The sequence below is a fragment of the Cryptomeria japonica genome, unplaced genomic scaffold, assembly GCF_030272615.1.
Source record: "Cryptomeria japonica unplaced genomic scaffold, Sugi_1.0 HiC_scaffold_141, whole genome shotgun sequence".
Classification (NCBI taxonomy): Eukaryota; Viridiplantae; Streptophyta; class Pinopsida; order Cupressales; family Cupressaceae; genus Cryptomeria; species Cryptomeria japonica.
This window is the reverse complement of record NW_026728963.1, coordinates 307,501-320,067: the sequence shown is the minus strand read 5'-3', so window position 1 is coordinate 320,067 and position 12,567 is coordinate 307,501. Positions and strand designations below refer to the sequence as shown.

The 12,567-nt window shown below is 58.9% G+C and overlaps 1 non-coding gene across 1 annotated transcript; it reads right to left on the bottom strand.

Moving 5' to 3' along the window:
- Positions 1 to 376: 376 nt before the first annotated feature.
- LOC131866356 (5S ribosomal RNA) lies at positions 377 to 495 on the bottom strand. The gene has a single exon (XR_009364974.1). It is a non-coding gene; the product is annotated as a 5S ribosomal RNA (ribosomal RNA).
- Positions 496 to 12,567: the final 12,072 nt, after the last annotated feature.

Below are 12,567 nucleotides of genomic sequence, written 5' to 3'. Positions count from 1 at the left end.
CTGCCCCGGCCGCGCACCCGGCCCCGCCCAGCTTCGCTCACCTGTCCCGGGCGTCTGGTGCGGAACCTTAGAGTAAGAAACATCACCGTGCACCTTGGCCAACGTGCGCGACTCGACCGAGCGCGCACTGGCCGAGGTGCACACCGATTTCACCTGGGTGCGCGCGCAGCACCTCGGGCGCACCGGGGTGCGCGCACAACGCCCGGGTTGCACCGTGGCCTGTGTGCTCGGGGCGCCTCGGGTGCGCGCTCGGTGTCGCCCCCGCGCGCGCGGTAGTGCGGGCAGCGCACCCCGGCCCGGCCCGGCCCCGACGAGAACGCAAACGGGCAAAAGGTTTATTCAAATAGCATTGCGACGCCCGGCGAAAAACTAAAAAAGGGTGCAACACCGGGACTTCCCGGGAGGTCACCCATCCCAGTACTACTCCGGCCCAAGCGCGCTTAACTGCGGAGTTCTGATGGGATCCGGTGCACTAACGCTGGTATGATCGCACCCGTTATGAGCTTGTCGCAGTGTGTACTTAGCAAACCGCGACCCACGTGCGAATCCACCCCGGCCACCCACCCCCGTCGAGGTGCACACCCTCCCTCGCGAAGTGCGCCCCGTTCGCCAAGTGTGAGCCCTGCCCGGGTGCGCGCACCTTGCTAGGGCGTCGGGTGTGCACCCGGCCCGGCCTACGTGCGTGCACCTGGAGGGGGCGTCGTGTGCGTGCAGTGTCCCGTCTGCAACGCGGTGCCCACACACCACCTCGGGCGCAACGACCTGCGCTCACATGTGGGCCGAGTGCACCTTGGTGCATGTTCGGGGCGCCTCGGGTGCACGCTCGATCTTGCCCCGGTGCACCAAGGCGCTCGGTTTGCCCCGGGTGCGCACTTGGTGCAAGGTGGGCACCCAAAATAGGGATCAAGCACCAAAACACAAGTTTCGGGATGCAAAATGGGACCCAAGGACCACAAATGCGTTCCAAGACCCATGATGGGTCCACGAGAACAAAAATGTGTTCCGAGACTTAATAAACAAATATTGGGTTTTAGGAGAAGAAACATGCTCTGATGCCCAAAACGAGAATCGACCCCGAAAAGGCCACAGGCCAAAAGTGGGATGCGAGACAAAAAAAAATGGGACCCGAGGACCAAAATTGGGTTCCCAGGTCGAAGACAGGGCAACCGGACAAGAAACGACCTCTAAGGCTCGAAATGAGTCCCGACGACTAAAACTTGACAAGAAGCACCCATCAGGCACCCAACTCGACACCCATGGGATGCCGACCCACCCGGGCTTCCACCTAGCACACCTTGGCACCCACCCACCCTCGCACCCAACCTCGCACCCAACTTAGCACCTTTGAACCCACATTGGCACTCACCCTGACCCTGGCACCTTGGAACCCACATTGGCACTCACCTTGACCCTGGCACCCACCTTTGCACTCACCTTGGGACCCACCCTGGCTCCCACCTCGGCACCCACCACCAGACACCCACCTTGGTTCCTTGGCACCCACCTTGGATCCTTGGCACCCACCCCGACACCCACCTTGGCACGCAACTTGGCTACTTGCCACCCACCTTGGCTCCTTGACGCCCACCCCGACAACCACCCCGTGACCTACCCTGGCTAGGGTTGGTGCACACCCACCCTGGTGCCCACCTTGGCACCCACCCTATGACCCACCTTGGCACGCACCTTAGTACCCACCCCGTTACCCACCCTAGGACCCACCCCGTGACCCACCTTGGCCAGGGTGGGTGCACCCACCCTGGTGCCCACCTTGGCACCCACCCATCCTAGCACCCAGCCTGTGACCGGGCTTGGAACCCAACCTTGCACCCGCACCCGTCTTGGCCAGTGTGGGTGCGCACCCATCCTGGCACCCACGTTGTGACACACCCTTTAACCCACGCACCCTAGCACCCACGTTGGCACCCACCTTGGAACCCAACCTAGCAACTTGGCACCCACCCCGTGACCCACCTTGGCATCCACCATAGCAGTCGCCGACTTGGCACCCACCTCGGCACCCACCTTGACACTTGTGGACCCACCTTGCCACTCACCCTAGCATCGACCCATCCTAGCACCCACCCTGGCACCTTTGCACCCTAGCACTCACCCATCCTAGCACCTAACCTGTGACCCACCTTGACACTCACCCTCGCACCCACCTTGGAACCCAACCTAGCACCCACCCACCCTGACACCAACCCTAGCACCTACCCACCCTTGCACCCACCCTGTGACCCATCTTGGCACCCACCCATCCTACCACTCAACCTATCACCCACCTTCTCACCCACCTTGGCATCCACCTTAGCACCCACCCACACTGGCACCTTGGCACCCACCTCGGGCAAGGTGGGTGCACACCCACCCTGGCACCCAATTTAGAACCCACCGAGCATGTTACCCACCTTGGCACCCACATTGCAGCCCACCCTAGTACCCACCCTATGACCCACATTGGCATCCACACCCTAGCACCCAGGCACCTCGACACCCGCCTTGACACCCACCCTAGCACTGAACCTGTGACCCACCTTGGAACTCACCCTAGAACCCACCCACCCTGTGAACCACCTTGGCATCCACCTTAGCACCCACCCACCTTGGCACCCACTCTAGCACTCACCCATCCTAACACCCAACTTGTTACCCACCTTGGCACCCGCCCTCGCGTCCACCTTGAAACCCACCCTAGCACCCACCCACGCAGGAGCCCACCTTGGCACCCAACCTAACACCCACGCATCCTGGCACCCAACTTGTGACCCACCTTGGAACCCACCCTAGTACCCACCTTTGAACCCACTATATCACCAACCCACCTTGGCACCCACCCTATGACCCTCTTTGGAATCCACCCTAGCACGCACCCACCCTGGCACCCACCATGGAGCGCACCCTAGCACCCACCCACCTCGGCACGCACCTCAACACCCACCTTGGTGTGCGCACTGCGCCAACCTCTCAAAGACCCTATGTGGTGCGCTCCAAAGTGTACACCTTTGGTGCGCTCCAAGGTGCGCACCTTTGGTGCACACCGAGGTGCACACCAAAGTGTGCACCGAGGTGAGCACCAAAGTGCACTCCAGGGTGCACACCAAGGCGTGCACCTTTGGTGCGGTCAATGCAAACGAATTCGGAAGTTGGGGTCGATGTCCTAATCGCTGCTGCAGACTACACGTATGAGAATCGGACAAATAGCTTTATATAGGGGAGGTGTTGCGTTTGATGGGTCGACTCCCCTGGTTGTGTGCACTGCACCAACTTCAAAGACCCTGTCTTGTTTAAGAAGTCAAAAGTTGGGGTGGATGTCCTAATCATTGCTGCAGTCTACGCATGTATGAGAATCAGACAAATAGCTTATATAGGGGAGGTGTTGCATTCGGTGGGTTGACTCCCCTGGTTGTGCGCACTGCGCCAACCTCAAAGACCCCGCATAGCAGAAGAAGTCGGAAGTCGGATTTTGGTGAGCACCAAGGCGTGCACCTTTGGTGCGGTCAACGCAGACGAATTCAGAAGTTGGGGTGGATGTCCTAATCGTTGTTGCAGGCTACACATGTATGAGAATCAGACAAATAGCTTATATAGGGGAGGTGTTGGGTTTGATGGGTCAACTCCCTTGGTTGTGCGCATTACGCCAACCTCAAAGACCTTGTTTTCGTTAAGAAGTCAAAAGTTGGGGTCAATGTCCTAATGGCTCCTGCAGGCTACACATGTATGAGAATCGGACAAATAGCTTATATAGGGGAGGTGTTGGGTTTGATGGGTCGACTCCCCTGGTTGTGCGCATTACGTCAACCTCAAAGACCTTGTTTTCGTTAAGAAGTCAAAAGTTGGGGTCGATGTCCTAATTGCTCCTGTAGACTACACATGTATGAGAATCAGACAAATAGCTTATATAGGGGAGGTGTTGGGTTTGATGGGTTGACTCCCCTAGTTGTTCGCATTACACCAACCTCAAAGACCTTGTTTTCGTTTAGAAGCCGAAAGTTGGGGTCGATGTCCTAATTGCTCCTGCAGGCTACGCATGTATGAGAATCAGACAAATAGCTTATATAGGGGAGGTGTTGGGTTTGATGGGTCGACTCCCCTGGTTGTGCGCATTGCGCCAACCTCAAAGACCCTGCATTGCGGATGAAGTCGAAAGTCAGAGTTTGGTGTGCTACAAGGTGTGGTCGAAGGTGCTCACCTAGGTGTGCACCTTTGGAGCACAGGAAAAGTGCCCTCCAAAAGTGCGCACCTTTGGAGTGCACAAAAGTGCCCTCCAAAAGTGCGCACCTTTGGAGCGCAGAAAAGTGCCCTCCAAAAAGTGCCCTCCAAAAGTGCGCACCTTTGGAGCGCAGAAAAGTGCCCTCCAAAAAGTGCCCTCCAAAAGTGCGCACCTTTGGAGCGCAGAAAAGTGCCCTCCAAAAAGTGCCCTCCAAAAGTGCGCACCTTTGGAGCGCAGAAAAGTGCCCTCCAAAAAGTGCCCTCCAAAAGTGCGCACCTTTGGAGCGCAGAAAAGTGCCCTCCAAAAAGTGCCCTCCAAAAGTGCGCACCTTTGGAGCGCAGAAAAGTGCCCTCCAAAAAGTGCCCTCCAAAAGTGCGCACCTTTGGAGCGCAGAAAAGTGCCCTCCAAAAAGTGCCCTCCAAAAGTGCGCACCTTTGGAGCGCAGAAAAGTGCCCTCCAAAAAGTGCCCTCTTTGGAGCGCAGAAAAGTGCCCTCCAAAAAGTGCCCTCCAAAAGTGCGCACCTTTGGAGCGCAGAAAAGTGCCCTCCAAAAGTGCGCACCTTTGGAGCGCACAAAAGTGCCCTCCAAAAGTGCGCACTTTTGGTGCGCACCAAGGCGCTGGTTCGGTCGTTGCAGGCGAGTTCGGAAGTTGGGGTCGATGTCCTGAGCGGAGGTGCAAACTACACAGGTGTCGGAATCGGACAAATAGCTTATATAGGGGAGGTGTATGCTTCGATGGGTCGACTCCCCAGGTTGAGCGCACCGCGCCAACCTCAAAGACCCTACGGTATGGATGAAGTCGGAAGTTGGGTCCGATGACCAATTCGATTAGTAGGTATGCTCATGAGGTCGGAATTTGGGTCCGATGACCTGCCATGTGCAGGAAGGCGAATGTTGACACTGTGCGTTGCAAGGTGCACACCAAGGCGCTGGTGCGGTCTTTTTAGTCGAGTTCGGAAGTTGGGGTCGATGTCCTGATCGGAGGTGCAAGCTACACAGGTGTGGGAATCGGACAAATAGCTTATATAGGGGAGGTGTATGCTTCGTTGGGTCGACTCCCCGGGTTGAGCGCACCGCGCCAACCTCAAAGACCCTACGGTATGGATGAAGTCGGAAGTTGGGTCCGATGACCGATTCGATATGTAGGCATACTCGCGAGGTCGGAATTTGGGTCCGATGACCTGCCACGTGCAGGAAGGCGAATGTTGGCACTGTGCGTTGCAAGGTGCGCACCAAGGCGCTGGTTCGGTCGTTGGAGGCGAGTTCGGAAGTTGGGGGTCGATGTCTTGATCGGAGGTGCAAACTACACAGGTGTGGGAATCGGACAAATAGCTTATATAGGGGAGGTGTATGCTTCGTTGGGTCGACTCCCCGGGTTGAGCGCACCGCGCCAACCTCAAAGACCCTACGGTATGGATGAAGTCGGAAGTTGGGTCCGATGACCGATTCGATATGTAGGCATACTCGCGAGGTCGGAATTTGGGTCCGATGACCTGCCATGTGCAGGAAGGCGAATGTTGGGACTGTGCGTCGCAAGGTGCGCACCAAGGCGCTGGTGCCGTCGTTGCAGTCGAGTTCGGAAGTTGGGGTCGATGTCCTGGTCAGAGGTGCAAACTACACAGGTGTGGGAATCGGACAAATAGCTTATATAGGGGAGGTGTATGCTTCGATGGGTCGACTCCCTGGGTTGAGCGCACCGCGCCAACCTCAAAGACCCTACAGTATGGATGAAGTCGGAAGTTGGGTCCGATGACCGATTCGATACGTAGGCATATTGGCGAGGTCTGAATTTGTGTCCGATGACCTGCCATGCGCAGGAAGGCGGAATTTGGGTCCGATGACCGAGTTGATGGCGTGCCATGCGCAGAAGGCGGAATTTGGGTCCGATGACCGAGTTGATGTTGATGGCCCGCCATGCACAGGAAGGCGGAATTTGGGTCCGATGACCGATTTGAAGGCGTGCCATACGCAAAAAGGCGGAGTTTGGGTCCGATGACCGAGTTGATATTGATGGCCCGCCATGCGCAGGAAGGCGGAATTTGGGTCCGATGACCTGACATACGCATGGAGTCCGACTCGGGGGCCGATGTTCGATTCGATGACTTGCATTGTGGGTAAAGTCGGAAGTTGTGGTCTTTGACCCGATTCGATGACCAGACTTCGGCTGCTTGAGAATCGGACAAATAACTTATATAGGGGAGGTAGTGTTCTCGAGCATCCTCCCCCCGTGCCCGTTTATGTCGATTGATGCTGGTGCTCGACTGGTTGGAGCGCTCGGATGCAAAAATCTTGCACCAGGATTTATCGATTGTGATGGACACGGCAAGTCTCCTGATTGCTATGCAGGAGCTCATCGTGAATCTCTATGCGGCCTTGGTATGGACTCGACCTGCGGAATGGTTCGGCAATGGTAGTCGCTCCAACACGTCCTTGCAATGGCCACAGAGGTGATTCGACTAGAGCTCCAGTCTAGCTTTTGGGTTGCTTGGCGGACTGGTATAGCCGCGATCGAGTTCCGGCCATGAACGTTTTAGATAGCTCTTGGGCTTTCTGGGACGGAAGTCGGAAGTTTGGGCTGTTGTCCGATTTGATGACCATTCTTCGGATGTGTGAGAATCGGACAAATAACTTATATAGGGGACTGTGTTGTCTCACGCAGCCCCCTCCGTGCCCCTCTATCTCGACCGATGTTGGTGCTTGAAAGGGTTGGGATCGCTCGGATTTATAAACGTGCACCACCATTTGTCGAGTGTGAGGGACGCGGCAGGTCTCCTAAATGCTATACGGGCGCTCTCTGAGAATCTCTATCCGGCCTCGACACAGACTAGTCTTGCTGAATGGTTTGGCACTGGTAGTCGATCCAACACGTCGTTGTTGTGGCCGCCTAGGCGATTCGATTCGAGCCCCCGTCTAGCTTTTGGGTTGCTTGGCGGATTTTGCCCTATCCGCAAGTGAGCTCGGTCCCTAAACGTTCGAGAAACCCGATTGCTATGCGCCGACTCTCTTTCTTGCGAGCCTCCATCTAGCTTTTGGGTCTCTACGGAACGGAAGTCGGAATCTGGGACCGTTGTTTGATTCGACGAGGCAGACTACGGTTGTGCGAGAATCGGACAAATAACTTATATAGGGGAGGTGTTGACTGGAGCATTCTCCCCCGTGCCCCCTCTAACTCGACCAATGCTGGCGCTCGAACGGTGGTAGCGCTCGGATTTTCATTGAGCGCCAGCATTGGTCGATTTAGAGGGGCATGCGAGATTCCCGAATGCTATGCGAGGGCTCTAACGGAAATGTCTATTGGTTTCGGTATGGATGCAATTGCGAGTGGTTCGGCAAAGGTAGTCGTTCCGATGCGTCCATGTCGTGGCCAAATCGATAATTCGATTTGAGCCCTCGTATAGCATTTGGGTCTCTCGATGTGATTCCGCATTCCAGTCCCTTTGGGCACTGCTTGAGCCGCATCCCAGGGGGTTCCCTTCCCAATAATCTGCCTCGCAAACCCGATTGCTATGCGGTGAGGCTCCTCGGCCGCCTCGGAACTATCTGTGTATCAGACGCATCGCGGGATAAGGGGTTGGCAACGGTAGTCGCCCCAAGCGCGTCCGATGCTTGGACCATTCCGAGGCGGCCCTGAAGCCTCTTCCGTCTAGCCGTTGGGTCCTTCTCGCCGCATCCCTCGCCTCGCACCCCGATTGCTATGCGGTGTGGCTCCTCGGCCGCCTCGGAACTATCTGTGTATCGGACGCGTCGCGGGATAAGGGGTTGTCACTGGTAGTCGCCCCAAGCGCGTCCGATGCTTGGGACCATTCCGAGGCGGCCCTGAAGCCTCTTCCGTCTAGCCGTTGGGTCCTTCCTCGCCGCATCCCTCGCCTCGCCTCGCACCCCCGATTGCTATGCGGTGAGGCTCCTCGGCCGCCTCGGAACTATCTGTGTATCGGACGCGTCGCGGGATAAGGGGTTGTCATTGGTAGTCGCCCCAAGCGCGTCCGATGCTTGGACCATTCCGAGGCGGCCCTGAAGCCTCTTCCGTCTAGCCGTTGGGTCCTTCTCGCCGCATCCCTCGCCTCGCACCCCGATTGCTATGCGGTGAGGCTCCTCGGCCGCCTCGGAACTATCTGTGTATCGGACGCGTCGCGGGATAAGGGGTTGTCACTGGTAGTCGCCCCAAGCGCGTCCGATGCTTGGACCATTCCGAGGCGGCCCTGAAGCCTCTTCCGTCTAGCCGTTGGGTCCTTCTCGCCGCATCCCTCGCCTCGCACCCCGATTGCTATGCGGTGAGGCTCCTCGGCCGCCTCGGAACTATCTGTGTATCGGACGCGTCGCGGGATAAGGGGTTGTCACTGGTAGTCGCCCCAAGCGCGTTCGATGCTTGGACCATTCCGAGGCGGCCCTGAAGCCTCTTCCGTCTAGCCGTTGGGTCCTTCTCGCCGCATCCCTCGCCTCGCACCCCCGATTGCTATGCGGTGAGGCTCCTCGGCCGCCTTGGAACTATCTGTGTATCGGACGCGTCGCGGGATAAGGGGTTGTCACTGGTAGTCGCCCCAAGCGCGTCCGATGCTTAGACCATTCCGAGGCGGACCCGAAGCCTCTTCCGTCTAGCCGTTGGGTCCTTCTCGCCGCATCCTTCGCCTCGCACCCCGATTGCTATGCGGTGAGGCTCCTCGGCCGCCTCGGAACTATCTGTGTATCGGACGCGTCGCGGGATAAGGGGTTGTCACTGGTAGTCGCCCCAAGCGCGTCCGATGCTTGGACCATTCCGAGGCGGACCCGAAGCCTCTTCCGTCTAGCCGTTGGGTCCTTCTCGCCGCATCCCTCGCCTCGCACCCCGATTGCTATGCGGTGAGGCTCCTCGGCCGCCTTGGAACTATCTGTGTATCGGACGCGTCGCGGGATAAGGGGTTGTCACTGGTAGTCGCCCCAAGCGCGTCCGATGCTTGGACCATTCCGAGGCGGACCCGAAGCCTCTTCCGTCTAGCCGTTGGGTCCTTCTCGCCGCATCCTCGCCTCGCACCCCGATTGCTATGCGGTGAGGGCTCCTCGGCCGCCTTGGAACTATCTGTGTATCGGACGCGTCGCGGGATAAGGGGTTGTCACTGGTAGTCGCCCCAAGCGCGTCCGATGCTTGGACCATTCCGAGGCGGACCCGAAGCCTCTTCCGTCCTAGCCGTTGGGTCCTTCTCGCCGCATCCCTCGCCTCGCACCCCGATTGCTATGCGGTGAGGCTCCTCGGCCGCCTTGGAACTATCTGTGTATCGGACGCGTCGCGGGATAAGGGGTTGTCACTGGTAGTCGCCCCAAGCGCGTCCGATGCTTGGACCATTCCGAGGCGGCCCCGAAGCCTCTTCCGTGTAGCCGTTGGGTCCTTCTCGCCGCATCCCTCGCCTCGCACCCCGATTGCTATGCGGTGAGGCTCCTCGGCCGCCTTGGAACTATCTGTGTATCGGACGAGTCGCGGGATAAGGGGTTGTCACTGGTAGTCGCCCCAAGCGCGTCCGATGCTTGGACCATTCCGAGGCGGCCCCGAAGCCTCTTCCGTGTAGCCGTTGGGTCCTTCTCGCCGCATCCCTCGCCTCGCACCCCGATTGCTATGCGGTGAGGCTCCTCGGCCGCCTTGGAACTATCTGTGTATCGGACGCGTCGCGGGATAAGGGGTTGTCACTGGTAGTCGCCCCAAGCGCGTCCAATGCTTGGACCATTCCGAGGGCGGACCTGAAGCCTCTTCCCTCTAGCCGTTGGGGCTTTCTCGCCGCATCCCTCGCCTCGCACCCTGATTGCTATGCTGTGAGGCTCCTCGGGCCGCCTTGGAACTATCTGTGTATCGACGCATCGCGGGATAAGGGGTTGGCAGTGGTAGTCGCCCCAAGCGCATCCGATGCTTGGGACCATTCCGAGGCGGCCCCTGCAGCCTCTTCCGTCTAGCCGTTGGGGCCATCTCGCCGCATCCCCCACCTCGCACCACGATTGCTATGCGGGGAGGCTCCTTGGCCGCCTCGGAACTATCTGTGTATCGGACGCATTCGCGGGATAAGGGGTTGTCACTGGTAGTCGCCCCAAGCGCGTCCGATGCTTGGACTATTCCGAGGCGGCCCTGCAGCCTCTTCCGTCTAGCCGTTGGGGCCATCTCGCTGCATCCCCCACCTCCTCGGCCGCCTCGGAACTATCTGTGTATCGAACGCATCGCGGGATAAGGGGTTGGCAGTGGTAGTCGCCCCAAGCGCGTCCGATGCTTGGACTATTCCGAGGCAGCCCCTGCAGCCTCTTCCGTCTAGCCTTTGGGGCCATCTCGCCGCATCCCTCGCCTCGCACCCCGATTGCTATGCGGTGAGGCCTCCTCGGCCGCCTGGGAACTATCTTCGTATCGGACGCATCGCGGGATAAGGGGTTGTCACTGTAGTCGCCCCAAGCGCGTCCGATGCTTGGACTATTCCGAGGCGGCCCTGTGGCCTCTTCCGTCTAGCCGTTGGGGCCATCTCGCCGCATCCCCCCACCTCGCACCCCGATTGCTATGCGGTGAGGCTCTTCGGCCGCCTTGGAACTATCTTCGTATCGGACGCATTGCGGGATAAGGGGGTTGTCACTGGTAGTGGCCCCAAGCCGCGTCCGATGCTTGGACTATTCCGAGGCGGCCCTGCAGCCTCTTCCGTCTAGCCGTTGGGGGCCATCTCGCCGCATCCCCCACCTCGCACCCCGATTGCTATGCGGTGAGGCTCCTCGGCCGCCTTGGAACTATCTTCGTATCGGACGCATCGCGGGATAAGGGGTTGTCACTGGTAGTCGCCCCAAGCGCGTCCGATGCTTGGACTATTCGACGCGGCCCTGTGGCCTCTTCCGTCTAGCCGTTGGGGCCATCCTCGCCGCATCCCCCCACCTCGCACCCCCCGATTGCTATGCGGTGAGGCTCCTCGGCCGCCTTGGAACCATCTTCGTATCGGACGCATCGCGGGATAGGGGGCTGTCACTGGTAGTCGCCCCAAGCGTGTCCGATGCTTGGACCATTCCTAGGCGGCCCTGAAGCCTCTTCCGTCTAGCCGTTGGGGCCTTCCCCCGCCCCATCCCTCGCCTCGCACCCCCCGATTGCTATGCGGTGAGGCTCCTCGGCCGCCTTGGAACCATCTGTGTATCGGACGCATCGCGGGATAAGGGGTTGGCACTGGCAGTCGCCCCAAGCGCGTCCGATGCTTGGACCATTCCGAGGTGGCCCTGAAGCCTCTTCCGTCTAGCCGTTGGGGCCTTCCCGCCCCATCCCTCGCCTCGCACCTCCCGATTGATATGCGGTGAGGCTCCTCGGCCCGCCTTGGAACTATCTGTGTATCGGACGCATCGCGGGATAAGGGGTTGGCACTGGTAGTCGTCCCCAATCGCATCCGATGCTTGGGACCATTCCGAGGCGGCCCTGCAGCCTCTTCCGTTTAGGCCGTCGGGGCCTTCCCGCCGCATCCCTCGCCTCGCATCCCGATTCCTATGCGGTGAGTCTTCTCGGCCGCCGCGGAACTATACCTGTTATTGCTACTTACTGCATCCTTCGGCTGGTAACCTCCTCTGCCGCCTTGGAACGTTCTCTTTGTCGGACGCGTCGCGGGATAAGGGGTTGGCACTGGTAGTCGCCCCAAGCGCGCCCGATGCATAGACCGCTCCGAGTCGACCTTGCTTTCAGCCTCTCACATGCATAGACCTCTCTGAGTCGACCCTGCAGCCTCTCACGTTTAGCCTTTGGAATCTCGCCTCACAACATGATTGCTATCCTTGATGCATCCCTTGCCTCGAGCCCTGATTGCTTTCTTGGCTGCATCCCTCCTCTCCTCACAGCCCGGTTGTCATCACTGCTTCATCCGTCGCTTCATGCATTCTGGCTGCTGGGCCCTTCCCACCGCACACCTCGATTGCTATCTCTTCTGCATCACACACCCCGATTGCTATCTCTGCTACATCCCTCGGCTCTCACTTCTGCATCCTTCGCCTCACACCTCGATTGCTATCAATGCTGCATCCGTAACCTCACACCCCGATTGCTATGCGGGGAGGCTCCTTGGCCGCCTTGGAAATTTCTGTGTGTCGGACGCAACCGCGGGATAAGGGGTTGGCACTGGTAGTCGCCCCAAGTGCGCCCGATTCTTAGACCGCTTCGAGGTGACCTCGTAGCCTCTTTCGTCCAGGCTTCCTGCCTTCAACGCCCCTTTTTACACCTCGATTGCTATGCGCGGGCTCGTTGGCGTCTATCACCTCTCTGCGAAGAGTGGCACGATGATTGTTGGGGTAAATCGTAGCAGTTCCGATCTCTGGCCTTGGGCCATTGTGAGGGCTGATCGATTTCCTGTGCGCATCTCGTGTTCGCCCAGTAACAGACTCGACGACTTGTA